The following is a 20,257-nucleotide window of genomic DNA, read 5'->3' on the forward strand; positions in this document are numbered from 1 at the left end:
TTCAAACCCATGTTAACGTATTACGCATGAACTGTTTATTACGCACCAACTGTTCAGAAAAAGTCATCAAAATTACAAGTAAATATCTAGTGAGGTAAGAAGGATAATTTAGGTTGAATCCTGGAAGTCCATCGACAGTCACTGAGTGTGAAAAAGTGTTTCGGATGGCATTTTAGATGTAACTGCTTTCTGAGAAAATACAAGTGATTTCCGATTATTTCCTTTACTGTCCGTGAAATGGGTCTTAACGTCATTCTTTCATTAGTAATGTTTTTCTGATGGCGCTAAAACAGGTCGACTGCATGTAACCCAGTGTATAGCGCCTACTTATTAAAATAACTAATGGTCAGTATATTTCAGTATAGTAGAAGCAACATTGCAGCAAGCTGATTACACAAGAAGTGTAACGTATAGAACCCGTGTCGTGGCTGTCATTTTAGTTGCATAGTAAATGGCTATTCGTTAATCAAATATCTGCAGAATATATGTATGTACCTATTTAGTACTAATGAGATAGCTCTTACATATATTAGTTTCAGCAGACTCATAGGTGTTTCCCTTCTAATGCTAGGAGTTTTTGGTTCCACTAATTGCTTGTTCTTGAGGATGACATGAGTTGTTATAACAGGGCAGACGTTCATAGTCACACATCAGTGCATACTGTACGCTAGCTTGCAGAGCAGAATGATATCGATAGAGATTAATCAGAGTTATTGGTCATAAGAATCGACAGCGCCACCATGCCATGTTTACTTAAGCAGGCAGCGTTACGTTAAGTGCACAGTCACTAACGTCATTCAGAACAGGTGGACTGCATACTCTGTGCGCCACATTCTCTGAGCGCCCACATCATTCTGATCATACCGTTGTAACTATCATCTTCTCGTAATGATTTCGACACAATTGCTGCTGATGCTTTGCTAAGAAAAACGAAAAACGCCATTTGAATTAGAATTTACATTTCCAGTATGCCTCGCGTAATTGCAGTTGGATCTTTATTAATGCCTGATAGTTTCACATACTAGCCGCTGCCTTCGGTCATCAGAATATTCGTATGTGAATAATCGAAGTATAATTGCTGGGACATGCGACTACCTTAAGCAGTAATCCGTCATGGGCTGAAAATTACCCGGAAAGCTGTGTTAGGTTCAGTTTCAGTCCATCTCCTGACAGTATACTAATGCTCTGATTATGGTATTTCCTGTTGCATCTATTCTGTGAAGGGTTTTGGAAATGTTAGTCAGTGCGGAATGCAGATATATACAAAGATATTCACTGCTGTAGGGGATTTTCTCCTTCCCTACATGTTCCCCATACAGTAATAGTAAGTAACGTAAGGCAGATTTTACTGCAAAAGTTCGCGACGCCAACTACGAGAATAGCAATCTTCAAGCAGTAGTAATGCATAAAAGAAAGAGAGTGATGATTTTTGTGACACTTCCGACTGGGACTGTGATAAGGATCTGGTGTCTCATTACGCTTAAGAATCTTACAATGTTTGATTTCCCATCTCATATTGAAAGAAATTTTATGTTATGAGAGGAAGAAACAAATAAAATCTTCCTCAGAAAAAGATAAAGTATCTCACTGTCTACTACTATCGAATGTTGAGAAGCTACCTTTTTTTTTTTTTTGAGAAATTTGTAAATTTTAGTGTCACCTCGTCTTTCAATGTCACAAGATTTATTCTCTCTAGGCGCCAAAAGAGAGTGGACATTATCACTGATTAATTTTCATATGTCTAATGACATGGTAATGTTTAATCTCGAATATGTGAACAAAGTTTCTCTTTGACCACTCGAATTTTGTGGGGAGCCTATTTCTTTCTTTATTAATTGTTGCCATGTTTGTTAAGTTTAGGAAGCAGGATTATGAGGATTATTTACGATCAAATCGGTGACAACTTAAACAGTGCCACAGTGTAACGTTACAACACAGCTCATACAAAGTACCAAAAAGCAATTGAAGTTTGAGAAGCCTAAATCTTAAGTGAACGAATGACGTATAAAAAGTATATCACACGATACCGCACTATCGTAACTGCTGCAAAATTAAGTTTATTTTTGGCCACCCGCTGACACCACCACCCATAAATAATCCAATGGGCTATTTTCTCTAAAACCGACATGGTGAGACCGTGGCTGTGTCGAATTAATGTAGGCTGATTCTTACAAAGAAGACAGCAACCAGCCACTCTTAATACTGCTATTTATTTAAGTAAATAGCGCCGTAACCGGTTTCGAACAGACAGCTGTTCAGATTTACAAAATGCACTTCACTTAATCGTCAGTTCTCGATTTTTATTCTTCCACTGTGGTTAAATGTTCTTGGTGTGTTGGTGCCATCGAAAATTCCGCGCAATTTTGTTGCGAAGTTGCAGGATTGTATTTTTCAAATATTCCAAAATATGTGCAGCACGTATTTGACTTGCACATCACCATATTGCAAAGCACCACAAACACACACACACACACACACACACACACACACACACACAAACCAAAATGTATTTGCCACATCTCAAGTGGATGCAAATATTGCAGTTTTTCAAATACGAGGGGCGTTCAGAATGTAAGCTCCGATCGGTCGCGAAATGGAAACGACTATGAAAATCCGATAAAGCTTTGCACAGATGTGTTGGGTAGTGTCTCTAGTATAACCCCAGTTAGCATCACGTCACTCTTCTCATTTCTGAGCTCGCAGTGAGTGCGTAAAGATGTCTAGAAAATAGTGTCTGCCGCCAAGTACGAGGGCCTGGTGAGAAATTTCGCCTGAAGCTATGCAGCTAACGTTACATAACTGTCGTGCTGTTTCGTCTTCACGACAATTCTCAGCCGCATTCTGCAGGGGCAATGAAGATGCTCCTGCATCGTTTTCAAATGGAAATGTTAGATTACCCACAATACATTCCGCAATTATCTCCCCCTGAGTTTCATCTCTGGTCACATGAACCGCTGTCTTTGAAGACAACATTTTGACACAGACAACGAGGTGTAGGCCAGCGTGGAGAATTGGCGGAAAGCACTGGCGGCTGCCTTCTATGATGAGGCTATTGAAAAGTTGGTACAACGCTATGACAAAAGTCTAAGTCAGAACGGCGACTACGTAGAGAAGTAGCTGAAAGGTGTAGCTAATTGTTACAAGTAAAACGTTTCTGATGTTCACTGTGGTTTCAATTGGGCAATCAATCGGAGCTTACTTTCTAAACAGGCCTCGTACATGTGATGATACAGAAGAATGTTGAAGATTAGATGGGTTACTAACGTAACTAATGAGGAGATACTGAACAGAACTGGGGAGACAAGAAATTTCGTGCCCAATTTGACCAAAAGAAGGAATCTGTTGGTAGGAGACGCTGTGAGACATCAAGGGATCGCCAGTTTAGTATTGGATGGAAGTGTGGTGCGTAAAAATCGTAGAAGGAGACCAAGAGATGAATACAGTAAGCAGATTCTGAAGGATGTAGGTTCCAGCAGGTATTCGAAGATGAAGAGGCTCGCAAAGCATAGAGCAGTATGCGTAGCTACAGTGCGTACGGCGAGAGAAGAGCTCTGACGGTTGAGGTGATCTTAGCGCACGTGCTCCGCGCATCCACGAAAGCCAATCAGATCGTGAGCTTTTGTTTACGTAACCGTGGAAATGCCCCAGTGTTGCTGTTTCGCTGGGCTACCGCTGCTCGCTCGCTGCCTGTCCGTGTCGAATACTGGCAACTGCGCTTCCAGCTATTAGAACTCTTCTCTCGATGTATGATGTATACATCAAATCAGTCATCGGTCTGAGGACCACAACAAAACAACAAATTAAAGCATGCAGTGCTACTGATTCCGACCTACAAACCTTTCATACTGAACACAAATGTCGCACTCCATCGCATATGTCTATTACCGAGTGTTCCTGAATGCGCAAAATCATTCGTACAAGTACAATGTTTCTTGAGTCAAAATCGTCTTTTCTGACATGTTTCGTCGAAAAGCAATTGCTCTACACACAGTGGAAACATTCTGAGCTGCCTCTGTTGCCTTCACGCCTCTACTAAAACCAAACCGAATAATACGTCGCAAAAGTTATTTTCTCCACTTGCGACTATATTTTATCACACTTTAACAAAGCTCATAAGTTTCAGGCATTAAAAATGGAAATCGTAAGTGCGAGGAAAATACAAGAACATCAAATAGGAAAATTACCCATGATAAATACTCATGGTGCAGTGCCATGTTCACTTAATCGGAGGCTTCTGAAGTTGGAAGCGGGCGGCGTTTGGCCAGTAGCCGGTAGCTGCTGCAGGGCGAGCAAACTCTCGAACATAAACTATTCTAACCTTGAAGCAGCCGTGAGCTGTTTCGTGAAAATGTCCCTGGAAATTTTTGCTATTGCAGGTACATTAGAAAATGAAGCGAACTATATTTGAAGGTCTATCTGACTGATAACTTGCGCAGGTATCCGATATTCAATGTAAAGAAACTTGGAAATTTAATCGACTTGAACGTGCGACTTTGTGTTTACAGATCAGACTTTATTAATAATTATTTTACAGGGTTACATCACCAGTTACACTTACATTCTCAACAAGTACACCAAGTCCTTTCATCCATGTATGTATTTTTTCATCATGACTAACTTTACGACAGGAGCGGGTATACAATGAAAAAGGCATATTACTATATACATAACTAGGTCTAGATTGGGTCTTAGCATCCCACGCCGGCCCTCGCAGCGGCTTAGTCCGTTATCAGCGCTCTTATGTAATCAAGGTCATGCGCTCAGTACAAAAGCTGCCAACGCAGGCCAGCGGAATCATTCCGCTGTGAGCTACAGCATTGAAGCACTGTGCCTCGTCGACGTGTGTATCATCAACGTCGCCATCACATGCCAGTCTACAAACACATAATAAGCCTGGAGAATAAACTTGGCACAAATTGTCATCTTGAATGGACCGATTTTTTTCCGTGGATGTCGAGTTAATTCCAGTCTTGACGTTGTCACAGGGAGTACCGGAAGTGGATGGTTTACTCTCGCTGTCGTCCGATGTGAGAACGCCTCTCTACGTGGATTGGAATCATTTGCCGACCGAGACCTAGTTATGTATATATTAATATGCCTTTTGCATTGTATACCCGCTCCTGTCTTACCGCTACACCACGAGAAGTTACGTGTCCGTAATATCTCTACAAGACTGACAGATCTTCCTCCATAAACTTCCGCATCTTATCATGTTGTCAGAACCTACATATGGCTAGACTTAAAATTCTGAGGGGCGTTCGGCAATATTATCCACCTTAAGAGAACAACTCAGACTTTGCCCTGAGGCAGACAGCTGGTAGGCACGAAATGTGTGTAATACTGTACTTTCCTGTCATCTCACTGAAATATTCTTAATGACTTCCGTTTAAGATGTCACACTACTTAAGTGAAATTCGTTGTTTGATTCAAGATTTCACATTTATCAACTACCCTTAAATTACTGTCTAATGTAATCTTCAGAGTAGCCTACATTAGGAAATATGGACGTTATGAAAAAAGGTACACTGCAGCATGCTTCGCTGGCTTGGTGGTAACTCACTCGAATTTCACTGTGCTGGTTAATGCAAAATCGGTTTGGATCTCGCTGGAAAAGAACCGTGGTTTGAAAGCCTTTTCCTCGTTTTCTTTATCCGACATGCAAAGGGTCAGAATGAAAGTCAGTGACTAAATCATAAGATGAGCTCTGCATCATTAGCCTTCTCATTTTTTCCATTGAATACGTTGTAGGACTGAGCAGAAATATATTTTTGGAAACTCTGAGTTACTTCACAAGAAAGGCTCAGAAGAGGTTTTAATGGATCATTAACTACAGTAATTTGTGCGTTGTTGGTCATTTAGGGAATTATGACACGAGACAAACGTTACGGAAACCATGAACATACTAAGGTATATCCGGAGGTTAAAACGTATAGGATGGCATAACTGCACGCTTTTTCATATCTTTCTTTTGATATGTGCATCAGCAGAGCTACTTTTCCTTGTAAATATGTATTTTAATTACTGTGTAATAAACCATAATTACTTCCCAACTATGACTGAGACCAACAGTTTTCTTTCATTACATCAAACTTTCGTCGTAAGATAGATGCGATAAGTGTACACCGTGACGTCGGATGCCACCTGGGGAGTTGTGGGCACGTGACGCTGTAACGAAAGTACGTAAGCTGAGCAGACACGGAAGGAGGCTCACTCTAGCGAAGTTATGAGCAGCAAATGGGGAAATTCATTGAGATAAGCGGCTTTGACAAAGGGCAGATTATTATGAAGTAGAGACTGTGAAATAACATCTCGAAAACATCGAAGCTGGTTGAATGTTCGCGGACTATTCCCTGAACATCTACGGAATGAGGTAGGACTGTGAAACTGCCACTGGGGGCTAAATGGTAGGACGTCAACGACTCTACATAGAACGTCATGTTGGGGGACTTGTCTGCTCAGTTAAGTTGGATAGATGGTAATTCAGCGTTTCAGAGCACACCGTTTATTGTACATCGTTGGACATGGAGCTCCGAAGCAGACCAAGCCTACGTGTTCACACGTTGACCCAACGACATCCCCAATTACTATTACAGTGGGCACAGCACCATCGGTATTAGACCGTCGGTCAATGAAACCGTGTCGCCTCTTCAGGTGAATCACGGTTTTGCTACGTAGATCGATAGTCGTCTCGATAATTACTGTCTTCGAGGCGAACGGCGGCTGGAAACGTGCAGAGCGCCACCACGGAAGCAGGCTGGTGGGAGCAGTACTATGCAACGGGAGATATTCTCCTGCACTTGCAGTTGACCTGTGGTAACAATCGAAGGCACGCAGACAGCTGCGAACGGCCTGCATCCATTCATGCTTGACATCTTCCCCCACGACGTGTCATCTTTCAGCGGTATAACTGTCCATGTCTCGAAACTAGAAATGTGCTACAGTTGTTTTAGGAGCACTATAGAGAACTCTCGTTGATGTCTCGGCGACGGCATGATGGAACCCAACCTATGGAACCCAACTTTGTCGCTATTGGGCACCAACACCGGTTACTTAAATCAGCGGCCCGTTAATTACGCGAATTACATGACCTCCCTGTAGTCATCTAATGCCACATACCCAAAAAACCTACCAACAGACAGTCGCATCCCTGAAACGCGGATTCAGTGATATGTTTCGTTCCAAAGACGGACATCCAAGCAGTCGAACATTTCCTGTATCCAGAAAGACCCGTACAGGACCTGCCACATATGGTCGTGCATTATCCTGCTGAAATGTAGGGTTCCGCAGGGATCGAATGAAGGGTAGAGCCACAGGTCGTAACACATCTGAAATGTAACGTCCACTGTTCAAAGTGCTGTCAGTGTGAACAAGAAGTGACAGAGACGTGTAACCAATGGTACCCCATACCATCACGCCGGGTGATACGCCAGTATGGCGATGACGAATGCGCGCCTCCAATGTGTGTTCACGGCGATGTCGCCAAACACGGATGCGACCATCATGATGCTGTAAACAGAACCTGGATTCATCCGAAAAAATGACGTTATGCCATTCGTGCACCCAGGTTCGTCGTTGAGTACACCATCGCAGGTACTCCTGTCTGTAGTGTAGCGTCAAGTGTAACCACAGCCATGGTCTCTGAGGTGATTGTCCATGTTGCTGCAAACGTCGCCGAACTGTTCGTGCAGATGGTTGTTGTCTTTCAAACGTCCCCATATGTAGACTCTGGGATCGAGATGTGGCTGCACGATCCGTTAGAGCCATGCGGATAACATGCCTGTCATCTCGTCTGCAGGTGATACGAGGCAGTTGGGATCCAGCACGGGGTTACGTATTACCCTCCTGAACCCACCGATTCCATGTTCTGCAAGAAGTCATTGGATCTCCACCAACGCGAGCAGCAATGTCGCGATATGATAAACCGGAATCGCGATAGGCTACAATCCGACCTTTATCAAAGTCGGAAACGTGATGGTACGCGTTTCTCCTCCTTACACGAGGCATCACAACAATCTTTCATCAGGCAACGCCGGTAACTGCTGCGTGTGTGTGAGAAATCGGTTGGAAACTTTCCTCATGTCAGCACGTTGTAGGTGTCGCCACCGGCGCCAACCTTGTGTGAATGCTCTGAAAAGCTAATCATTTGCATATCACAGCATCTTCTTCCTGTCGGTTAAATTTCGCATCTGTAGCACCTCATCTCCGTGGTGTAGCAATTTTAATGGTGAGTAGTGTAATTGGTATTCTCCTTATTTACATTCAGGCAGGACGCCAATACCGATCAAATCCCAAGAGAGATATTTTCTTTTAATTCCAAGCGTAAATTGCAGTATATAAGGAGAAAAAGTGGTGCAAGACGGGCGGCGTGGGCGTAATACTTTAAAATGATGAATAATTCATAATTTTCGTTGTACTCCTGGACTAATAACTCCTACTACCAACTAACATTCATGGTAGTGATAGCCCTCAAATCAGAAACTGAGCATCTTAACCACTGCACCATTCTGCTAATCACACACGCTTTGCTTAAGAAATGGTACAATATGGCCTGTAATGCCACACTCTTCCCGTGAAAAAGAAATGATATGCCGAGATAGAACGCTGCAGTACGTCTTCGACGGAAATGTAGACAATCCATCTGACTTTTGAATTCCATGAACGCAGTTATGTAGAGTGTAAGCTAAATGAAAGTGACACAGTAATAATTCTGCAAGATTTTATCGCATCTGATTGTTTTGGAGATGCCATGTGTGGAAGAGGGCGAGAATTTAAGAGGTGCTAATGCAAGTGTCATAACATTTCGGCACAGTGATCGAGAAGTTACGTATGTGGCAACTGATGGTGCAGAAAATTTCTTGAGAATCATTGAAGCATATATGCTGTAATCATGATTAAAATGTATCGAAAAACGCAGATTAATTATACAGAAGAAAAAAAAATAGTTTCTTGTTTGTCTCAGTCTTATTGATCATAGGCCGTAAAATAATCTAAAATCAAAAGCCAATAGAACGACTGAAAAGAATGAAATAGACAGCCAAGCCTTCATGTATAATGTACACCTTTTTTTACCAATAAAAGAGAGAAAACGAACGATTGTTTCTCTTCTTCGAGGGAGAACATAACGTCTATTTGCCATAAACAATTTGTCTCTCCTCACAATACAATAATTCAGTACTGTGTCCAATTTCCGACCTTCTATAGATTGCTGGAATGACTTACGCGACAAAATTAGTGAACTACATGTTGTAGCATCGTGTAGATGACCGTTATCAGGTTTTATTTAAGTTATTACAGAACCACATCCTACGTATAGACGAAGTAGCCAAAGCAGCTGCTCAATGGCGATGTGTTCGAACAAGGAACTGTAAGATCCCAACAGGCTGAAATCCACCTCCAGGGAATTATGCAGTCGTAATTCTCATCGTGAGTGGTATGTCCTACACTACGACAAAACCATGACCCGGCCAGCCATGTAGGCGAGATCTGTGTTCAAACCTTATTTCAGATACCTATTTTGAACACGCACGAACAATCCCTATTTATATATGGTAACGCCAAGTGAAGAATGTAGGACTTCACCGCCATTCGAAATCCAAATTAAACACGATGTTCCTTCACTCCTTAATGGAGTTAAGTTGGACCATGACACAGATAGAAGTCACGCAAAGCCGGAACTCTATCATATACATGCTTCCTTACACTAGAAATTTTATTTTATTTAATAAACCAGTTATTAAGTAAGCTCACGGGACAAATATTTATTCTGTGACTACGTAGGCTTTCCCGGCGTAATAAGTCTTGAAATTCTCTTCGGGTTTGCTGCTGGATCCTAAAATCAACTTGACTCGATATTTCGGCGATCCATCTGTTCGCCATCTTGAGGAAATGCTGCTTCTGCTGATGAGTCCCGCTGAGAACTGACGCAAGATTGCAATTCGACGTCCTATATAGGCCACCGTTCAGTACACGACGCATGCGCCGCCCATCACGGTCTCTGCCTTCCAAAACAGGGAGGTGGCGCCGCCCTTAGTGAAACACTGCTGGCAACGATATATCGAAATCAAGGCCGCACCGAAGAACGTTCAGATTTGATGCAAGACAATACATGATTCCACGTTTTGCTAAGAGGAAACCCATTGTCTCTGTTGATTAAATTATCAGCCAACCTAATTTCAATCGCCTCTTTATAGACACTATTCCAAAAACCGGAAATGTTGGCAATCACAACAGTTTCTTCAAATTTCATTTTGTGTCCCTCATTTAGGCAGTGTTCCGCTACGCCCGATTTTTCCGTCTGTTGTAGCCTTGTGTGACGGCGATGTTCCACACACGTGTCATTCACTGTGCGAATAGAACGGCCAACGTAAGCTTTCCCACATTGACACGGGATTTTGTACACCCCGGGTTTCCTAAGTCCCAAATCATCCTTTACAGAACCGAGCAGAACCCTAATCTTAGAAGGTGGACGGAACACACTCTTAATGTTAAAATTCCTGTTTGAACTCGGGATGGTGAAAATATAGGTGCTGGACATAGATTCGAACTGGGTTATCCACTATCTTGGGATATGACCCATTCGGTACTTTACAGTAGCATCATTTCATTGTTTCCACAGATTTCAAACTCTTCATTGTCTCCACGAAATGTATATGTATCGGTTCGAATTCTGATCAGGCAAAAAAATTTCATTCAGTCATTTCAAGCTCTTGCTTGCACACATCTAACAATGGATTTGCTTAGACTTCCATTGACACTTACTCTTCAAAAAAAACCTGATTTGTCATGTTATCAACCCAACTGGTGTCGTCATTTGTCTGTAGCGCCATATCCCATACTAATTCAAGTCTGTTCTCGCCGCTCTGTATCTTTTCATATCTTCGTAGAGTAGTACCATGCATGCGTAAGTTAACGGATATTTTTTTTATTTCAAAGCTTTCCCATCTTTATAGAGATGTTGAATTTTCTTGTTTAATTTGTCACATGCTTCTCATACGCTTGATTTGTCCTATGATTTCGTCTTCCGACCTGCTAACAAAGAGTAAGAATCTCTTTCGACCAAGGGTTCGTATTCTAAATTACTTCGTATCGGAATATAGTCTTATATAAGACCAATACTATTTGAAAAATATCTAGGCTCATGTGCACATTTCCCCTTCACATTTTGAGTTTGACATATCTTCAAGGGCCTCTTTGATCTTAGCAAGGACAGTAGTGTCGAGAGCACATCTCATTGTCACCAACATGTTACTTCTTTCATATTTTCTTCTAGAACTAGTTACCTTCTCCTAGAATTAGTTATAAACTAAAGAAAGTGAATGAAATTTTTTGTCTAGTGACTATTAGATGTAAACAGCTTTATTTTTGTATGGAAGTGTGCGGTACTGGGATCCTACAACTTGTTGGTACACAGCAGTACTCCACATTAGAATTTGTTGTCCGTGCTTGGAAATGAACAGCTTACCAATCCATGTAGAAGCTGCTCGCGCATCACGTGATATTATGCGGGTTGGAGGAAAAGTGCGGCTGCAAACAGTCTAGTGTAAAAGTGACGTAAGAAAATTAATTAGAAATGTAAAACAGGCAGCATGTTATAAAAATTCACATTATTGTGAACAAAATAAACTCATGTTGACTGAAACAAAATGACGAAAAGGTGAAATGTGAACTGACATTCAAATCAGAATGTTACCCACTCATTAATTTTTTAAGAAGTTCTTAAACTTGCAGATTGAATCGTAAGTTCAATCGGCTCCTAGCCGACTGTCTGCGTGTAACTGGCATCAGTCTTGTGTACTCTACTGCCGAGTACTGTGCACCCGTCTGGTTGGAAAGTGTATATGCGAAGAAGGTAGGCACAAAACTTAACGACACAATGCGCTTCATTACTGGTTCCATCAAATCAACCCCATGCCACTGGTTACCTGTACTGAGTCACATTCCTCCACCTCACTTAAGGCGGAAATAAGCTGTACTGAGGGAGACCGGGAAAACCTCTGCATCACCTGCTCTACCACTGCACCAGGAATTCTGTCATCCGTCACAGCAACGATTGTGGTCAAGAATCATTTGCCTTATATCAACTGTACATTATATAAAACCACCATACGATTAAATAAATGTATATTAAGCTGTAATAAATATTGTGATATCACAGTCTCACGTACGATCGAGGCAGTTTTTTTGTACGTTTCTATGAGTCGTAATGTTAATTTGTTTTGTATACGCATCAAATGCTAATAAGCCAGTGGTGTGCCTAACGCCTAAGATACAAACAAAGTTTTTGACTTTTCTGGAGCAACAACTCCTGGAGTACAGTGACGAAGTGGGCGGCCTGACAGCAGGTATCACTCTGCAGAGAAGGCGATCACTCTTCCCGCTGTTGCCGGCCCGCCTGCTGATGACGACAGCGAAGACGACGCCTGGGAGGGCGCGGTTTCTGCGGTGGCGGCGCTGAATAATTAGGGATCACTGAATAATTTATGACGTGGCACAGTGGCACAGTGGCCACGGCAACGGGCCAGCGCCGTCGTCGCGCGCAAAGTAATGTGTTTGCCGATGGAGGCCCCCTCCCGAAAAACACCCCACAGTTGCTTCCGCTGCCTCCAGCTTCCCCCGTCCCAACCGCTGCCGCCCCCCCTCCCCCTTTCACCAGCTTCCCTCTCCATTCGCTGGAAACTCCCTTTTAAAAGCTCCCTCACTTGCAACCGCAGTCCGCATGCGACAAAAACAGAAAACAAAAGACTGATGGGGCAGAAAGTTCGCGGCGGCCCTTTTGTCGATACGGATTCAGCGGCCTCGGAAAGCGCGCCTGCGAGGTGTTCGCTGACGTTTGTCCGAACGGCAGGTGTTTGTGGAAACCTGTGCCATATGGCGACTGCCAGCACGTCGCCCTCCGAAAAACAGTCCCTTCAAACGAAACAGAACGATATGACGTCTAGGAATGCTCCAGTGGCAAATAGGCTACCATTCACTCCATTCCCATTTCTTCGTACAAAGTTCGCTGTTCTGGGAAACGCTGTGATATAATGCCATTTTCATTTCGTCAGTTTAAACAACCAATCGTTTCCCGCAATAACTGCGTTGTTTAAACTCCGGTAACATAAAATGTTTGATGTTTAGATCCATAATTCATAAAGTACGCTCTGAGATATACCATACAACTGTTCTGACATAATTTTAAGGCAGATGAAAGGTAGTTTTTATTGTTATTCTGCCAATGCTATTTCTCCCTTTGCACACATACACCTTTCTAACGAACTATAGGTGTTAAACCAGTGAAATAATTACTGAATGTATATGCATACATTCACAGGTAAAATGAAGAAAACACCCCTTATGCATTTGAAGAATTTGTTTTTCTTTCGCTAGTGAAATTTCGCCAACGGCCTTGCCGCAGTGGTAACACCGGTTCTCCTTAGATAACCTAAGTTAAGCGCTTTCGGGTTGGGCTAGCCCTTGGATTGGTGAACATCCGGTCTGCTGAGCGCCGTTGGCAAGCGGGATGCACTCAGTCCTTGTGAGGCAAACTGAGGAGCTACTTGAATAAGATTTTCACTCTGCAGCGGAATGTGCGCTGATATGAAACTTCCTGGAAAGTAGAGCACTTGCCCACGAAAGGCAAAGGTCTCGAGTTCGAGTCTCGGTCTGGCACACAGTTTTAATCTGCCAGGAAGTTTCATATGAGGAACTACGTGATTGAGAAGTAGCGGCTCCGGTCTCGGAAACTGACATACTTCTGGGAGAGCGGTGTGCTGACCACGTGCCCCTCCATATCCGCACCCAGTGACGCAAATGGTTCAAATGGCTCTGAGCACTATGGGACTTAACTTCTGAGGTCCTCAGTCCCCTAGAACTTAACCACTTAAACCTAACTAACCTAAGGACACCACACATCCATGCCCGATGCAGGATTCGAACCTGCGGCCGAGCGGTCGCGCGGTTCCAGACTGTAGCGCCTAGAACCGCTCGGCCACTCCGGCCGGCACCAGTGACGCCTATGGATTCAGGATGACTCGGCGGCGGGACGGTGCCGTTGGGCCTTCATGGCCTGTTCGGTAGGACTTAAGTGAAATTTTACGTTTTTGGTACATTAATTATTATAAAACCGTTTCTGCTGGGTTGGAAGTTCTCAGTTTACTTGTAATAACTTGGTACCATCCTGGATACAAATTAACCAAATTTGATGTTTCTAACCGAATTAGTTTAGAAAACAATGGTGACTGAAAGTCAAAAACATCAGCTTTGAGAAAACTCCATATAAAGTTTAGTATTGCAGTTTTAGCATAATTGTTGATGAGAATTACTTACCACTAATATTTTCCTGCACCATACTGAGCATCATTCGAATCATACTGATCTTCTTTTCTTCTCTTGGTCCCTCTTGTTTTCTGTCTAACTCATTTCCTGCATTTTACATTAGAAATTTCAGCTTTGCGGATTCTCTTTTAGTCTATTTGTACCAAGGATTTTGCAGTGTATCCACTACATTTTATACCCAATACTTCCAAAAGACACAGTTTTCTTGTTACACCGTCACTGAAGCATAAAATAGCATCATAAACACCAAATTAGCACATTCATTTAAATATTGCGGTTGTTTGTGAAGCCATTTCTTCATCAGAATGTCTTTACAAAGATCTCTAAATATAGATTTCATTTCATTCATTAGTGCTGCAGCCAAAGAATGTTCGTGGTCATATGTTGCACTTCTCCTGTTCTTGCACCAAGTGTCAGGGTCATTTGGGCAAAGACAGTACTGGAGATTTTCATTTGTGGAAAACTTATGGAACCAGATGGCCTATACTGGCTTTTTCATATTTTATTATTTCCCTACAATTCTTCTAATGGCCCAGCCATAATAATTCTGTAATCTATCTATTTCAACATTTGTCAAAAGATCTTTATCTCCTATCTTCTTATCAACTTCCAGTACTTTTTTTTACTTTTCTGTTAATAATCTTCTCAACCTGATCCCATTCTCTTGTGAACATGCCCAATGCATTCTAATTTATTTTTCTAAACGTGTGTTCATGTCCACAAGCTGACTGGGAGAAAACTTTGACTTGAGATGCTGATTACCTTTACATCTAATATTCTTGGTTCCTTTGACATATTGACTATCCTCATCTACCTTTAAACATTTATTTCGTCGGACTTTTAATGTCTTTATTAGCAGCATTTTCAGAAAACATGTGAAACCAGAGAAAATGTAAATCAACATTTACTTTATTAGCAACAAACTTTAGTAAGTCCATAACAAACACGATCTGTACGATGAGTATCAATAGTAGGTGCACGGTAGGAAACTTTGATACGATAAAATAATACAGGCAGTAAATAGCTTACAAGGAATGAAAGAAACCTGTGCATCATCTCTGCATGGTACAAAAAAGAAGGCTTGGCATTTAAATGTCAGATCGCACAGAGCGTTAGGAAAACCATCATAGCTCAGAAAAATATTGTCACATTTATATGAAACAATAGCTGTTTCACGCAGGAAATAGGGAGCATTTCAAACACACAAAAACCCAAAAGCCGATTTTTCGAGCTAGTTGGATTTTTGAATTAAAAAAAAAAATATTTTCAACGTAATGGAAGGTTCATTCCAACCGACGTAAAGTTTGTAAGTAGGCTGTTTAGGTTTTTATGTTGGTAACGCTACGTAGCGCTCTGTATGAAAATCACTGATTGTGTTGTGTGCAGTCTGTGGCTGGTTGGCATTGTTGGGATATTCGCTATTGTAGTGTTGGGAAGTTGGACGTGAACAGCGCGTAGCGTTGCGCAAGTGGAGGTGAGACGCAAGCAGTGGTGGATGTGGGGAGAGAAATGGCAGAATTTTTATAGCGGACGATCTGGACGTGTGTCCATCAGAAAGAGTAAATTTGTAATAATGTATGTCAATAACTGATATATATATGATGACTTTTGAATACTATTATGGTAAATAGATTGTTTGTTCTCTATCAAAATCTTTCATTTGCTAAGTACGCCTATCAGTAGTTAGTGCCTTCAGTAGTTAGAATCTTTTATTTAGCTGGCAGTATTGGCGCTCGCAGTATTGCATTAGTTCGAGTAAGGAAAATTTTTGTGAAGTAAGTGATTCTTGAAAGGTGTAGGTTATTGTTAGTCAGGGACATTCTTACGTAGGGATTACTGAAAGTCGGACTGCGTTGCGCTAAAAATATTGTGTGTCAGTTTAGTGTTTATCAGAATAAGTAAAGAGAGAAATGTCTGAGTACGTTCAGTTCTGCTCAGCTGTTTGAAAATCAAATAACGTATGAAGTTTTTCCAGCACTGTCATTTACAATTTTTCTAAGGGGAGGTTTCAAGTTATTTTGTAACAGGTTTTAAAGGATCGCAGGTGTTTCATGATCTCACCATTAGTTTCTCGTGAAGCTGTCCTACTTTGATACACTTCTGATAAATGTCCTCGTTTTCATAACTGAAGGACGAAAGTAATTTTCGCAGAAGTGTCACTGTCGAGAAATATAGCTCGATGAAACTCGGTCCGTATACGGCAACTGCTACAATGCAGGGCAGTACACAGAAGCAATGAGTCGAACAGAATTATATTTTTATTTAAAGTCAACAATTGCACCGAACTCAATGTGATTTATTCACGTCTAGCATGCTGGGTGGCAATAGCAGCAACTTACTATGACTGAACGAAACCAACGAAACAAATTAACACTGAAGTTTGCTTTATTTAAAAGGAGACCGAACAAAACACTATAGTTATTTTGCAGCAAGCAGTACTGGACTGTCTTATGTAAACAGTAACTGCCACTTCGTTACTCAAGGGAGCAACGTGGCCAGCGTACACACGTTATGATATTATGGTATGCCTTATGTGGACGGCTTGATAACGGGGTGAAGTCCGATACTGGTCGCTATTTAATAAAAACAAACGTGTAGCCTCGACGATTTAGTAATTTCGCTGAACGATTGCGATATGTGATGATGCCTTGAACATTATACGAAAGGGGGGACATGATTCTTAACAGTGCGTGTGATCACTACAGATAGCTATGGATGTCCTGCTACGTTTTCCCATACTGGAGGCTTGGAGAGAACATTAGTTTGAGTCAGACATATTCAGGCTGCAGCTAGACCTCTGGCTGTTGGTAGCATCATATGGCAGAAGGCCATTGGCAGCGCTGTAGATGAAGTCAACAAAGACTCTGATTCAGAGTCCATCTACAGAGATGTTGCTCAGCCTCGCCAGGTTTTATATTGTGGAGCATTCGATTTCTGTACTAAGTTATCTTTTCTCGGTAAGTTATTTCCCTGAGATACTGTTACAAATTTTTAGCCTGGTGTTATGGTATAATATGATACCGAAATGTTGGGATTCTTTGCTGCATTGTATGTAGCAATGGTTTCAAAGAGTTTTTTCGTGATGATGAGTGTACAGGTTTAGGGGGGTACGTCGTCAGGTTGTCGGGGATGCGGGAATCCAAAGGTTTTATTTCTTATGGAGTTGGTTAAGAAACCCACTACACACTGAATTCGTGGAACACAGATAGTCACACCTAGTTCGACGTGTGGAGCCGTAGTTAGTGTTGAGGACCTGCAAGATGGAGTTAATTTTATATGGGAACAATTACCAAAAAAAGGCAAAGGAAGGTCCCAGGCAGCCACCAGCAGACAACACGTGATTTCTGTTCCACGCTCACCATTGACTACCGACTGTGGGAGCATAGGGCACATGTTATCAACAGACAATATTCCACGGGAATAATCAACAAATGCTGGAACAGGAATCCAATTTGGCATCTAGCCCACAAGTCGCTATGCATGAACACTAGATAAAAATATTAAAAATAAAAATCAGAAATAAAAATCAGACTTGTTACATGCCCTTTACATCGTTTATCGCTTAGCCTGGCATGGCATTGCAAAGTTAAATGTGCCAATGTTATACGGATCTGCGTGAGACCTGCGACAATCTTATGTATTTGATAAACAGCACTAATGGCTGCTTTAGTCACGTTTAATGACAATATTTACTAATATCAGTAGCAGAAAAGTAAGTATTAACGTTGACCATGACTAAACCAATGAGTTTGGTTGTTTATAAAAGTATTTGGCTATCCACGCTCTTGTGTTTTTGTACTTGCATCCATCGGTACGTTTCACTGTTCCCAATTCCTCTTGAAAGTATTATTCATAACTGTCCTTACTAATTAGGGTAACGAATTTCCTGTAAGAGTCTGCTATCATAGTGAATATTTATTAAATAAAACAGTGTGGATAAATTATTGAATTTTCTTTATTTATGACGACGTGTCGTCAGATTTCCATAATTAAGGTGAAAAGAACATAAAGAGAGACAGATGTGTGCTATACAGAAACAAGCTAACGAACGATGTTAAATTAAAAGCTTAAAACATATTTATAAAGATACACTCACCACAAAGCTAAGAAGCTAAGAACTTGAAGGTTCTGTGTGAGTGCTAAAACCTATGCCAAATGCAAGCGTCGAATAAAGGACTGTTAAAAAGAACATTACAGAATAATAATCTTTAGTCGACAGGTGGCGCCAGTGTTGGGAACGTTGCCTCCAAATTTAATTTTTTCATCTCTGTATATACTTTTGCCGCCTCTTAAATATAAAAAGGCAGATCGTATTGAAAACAGAAACATTCAACGTCAAATGATATAAGGCGCCTTAAATGAGTATAACTGCATACTTGTGTAGTTAACTATACAGATGTCGATAATGAGATGTGCAGAGCTTTTCAGACCAACAGCAAGTGCTCATTAAATCTGCTACACCGTGATATTTGTACAGCTGCTGGATGAACTTTAGTAGTAAACATTTTTTTTACGTAAACATGATGTAGTGATTATAAAAGCCATAGTTGCTGTTATAATTATGCACATCAATAAAAAGCTATGCACCGTCAACCAAAAAACTATCAAACAATACATTAAAATATCTAAACTTATAAAACATACAATAAATAATAAAATAATGTAATTATTATTTATATTTTGGAAGAGAAAAGTGGGTCGTTTGTTACGCGCAACTGTCCATTTCGGAAAATTAATGTTCTAGTGGTTGTTAAATTTAATATTAAACTATACTGCAATGCGTCTCAATGGAACAGTTTGACGGGTGACACCTGCAGCCGTAATTTTCTTGTGCGACAAATTCGCCTTGCGAGTCTAATATGCTGGCTTTCAATGGTTCTTCTGGAGAGCTGTGGTAAGTGCTCGTCGAGCCCCAATTGAATGCATCATGACCTACGATAGATTTCCAAGTGATTACCGTAAATGTTACATAAGACTATGTAACTCCTGCCTGTTGTGTTGTGAAGCAGCTTGTTGTTAGACTCTAAATTTTAGCTGGTATCAGAACTGAACTGTAAGGAGTGTAACATTTTTTCGTTCTTTCTGTTTTAGTTCTTTCTCCCTTGATACTGGTTGGGAGAATGTAAGTTTCTGCTCAAAAGATTCCACGTTGATAAATGAACTTAAATCCTTCATTGCGGGCAAAAAGGTGTTCTATGTCAGCCAATATTAAAACTCAATTACGGTAGAATGTTCTTAATAGCAGGGAGTACAAAAGTTTTCAAAATATTTGTGTTATGGCGAAACAGTTGGAAAAGTGAGATGTGAGAGTGAATATGTTTTTACTATTGCTTTGTTTCCGCCGAACATAATGGGAACAACATTAATGAAGTATCGAATTTTTAGCACCGTTTTCATGGACTGTAATAAACGAAATGGATACGCTCCAATTCACAGAGGGAGATCCAGGAAAGCTAACGCAAATCAACGAGTGGCGTTTCAGTTAATGTTTGTACGTACTGATCTCCCGCGTCGTCGTTTCTCATTTCGTTTTATTGTCATTCCGTTGAGAGTATTCAATACTCCTGGCCTAGTCGTAGAATTCGACAAATCGTGTAATCTGTAAAACATACGACTTGTTTTCACGGTATAGTCCTAAAACTCCTTGCATTTCTTCTTTGTCAGTCTATTCTGAACTTAGGTTGGATACATCATAACTATAAACATCGTTGTATGAAACCTTGTAACGATTAACTGTGTTTAAAGAGTGATACCTGTTTCGAGCAATATCTGTCTCTGACATGTACGTAAGTAAATCTTTAATTTCAGATAACGTGAAGGTAATTACAAACAGTAACAGGTCAGTACAAAAACGTCAAACAGGAAATCGACTAAGGTCGATATCTCTCTACTTTTTTCCAGGCAACAATCTCCTGACTGATGCGTCCAGTCACGAATTCCA

This window comes from Schistocerca americana, chromosome 5 (genome assembly GCF_021461395.2).
Source record: "Schistocerca americana isolate TAMUIC-IGC-003095 chromosome 5, iqSchAmer2.1, whole genome shotgun sequence".
Lineage (NCBI taxonomy): Eukaryota > Metazoa > Arthropoda > Insecta > Orthoptera > Acrididae > Schistocerca > Schistocerca americana.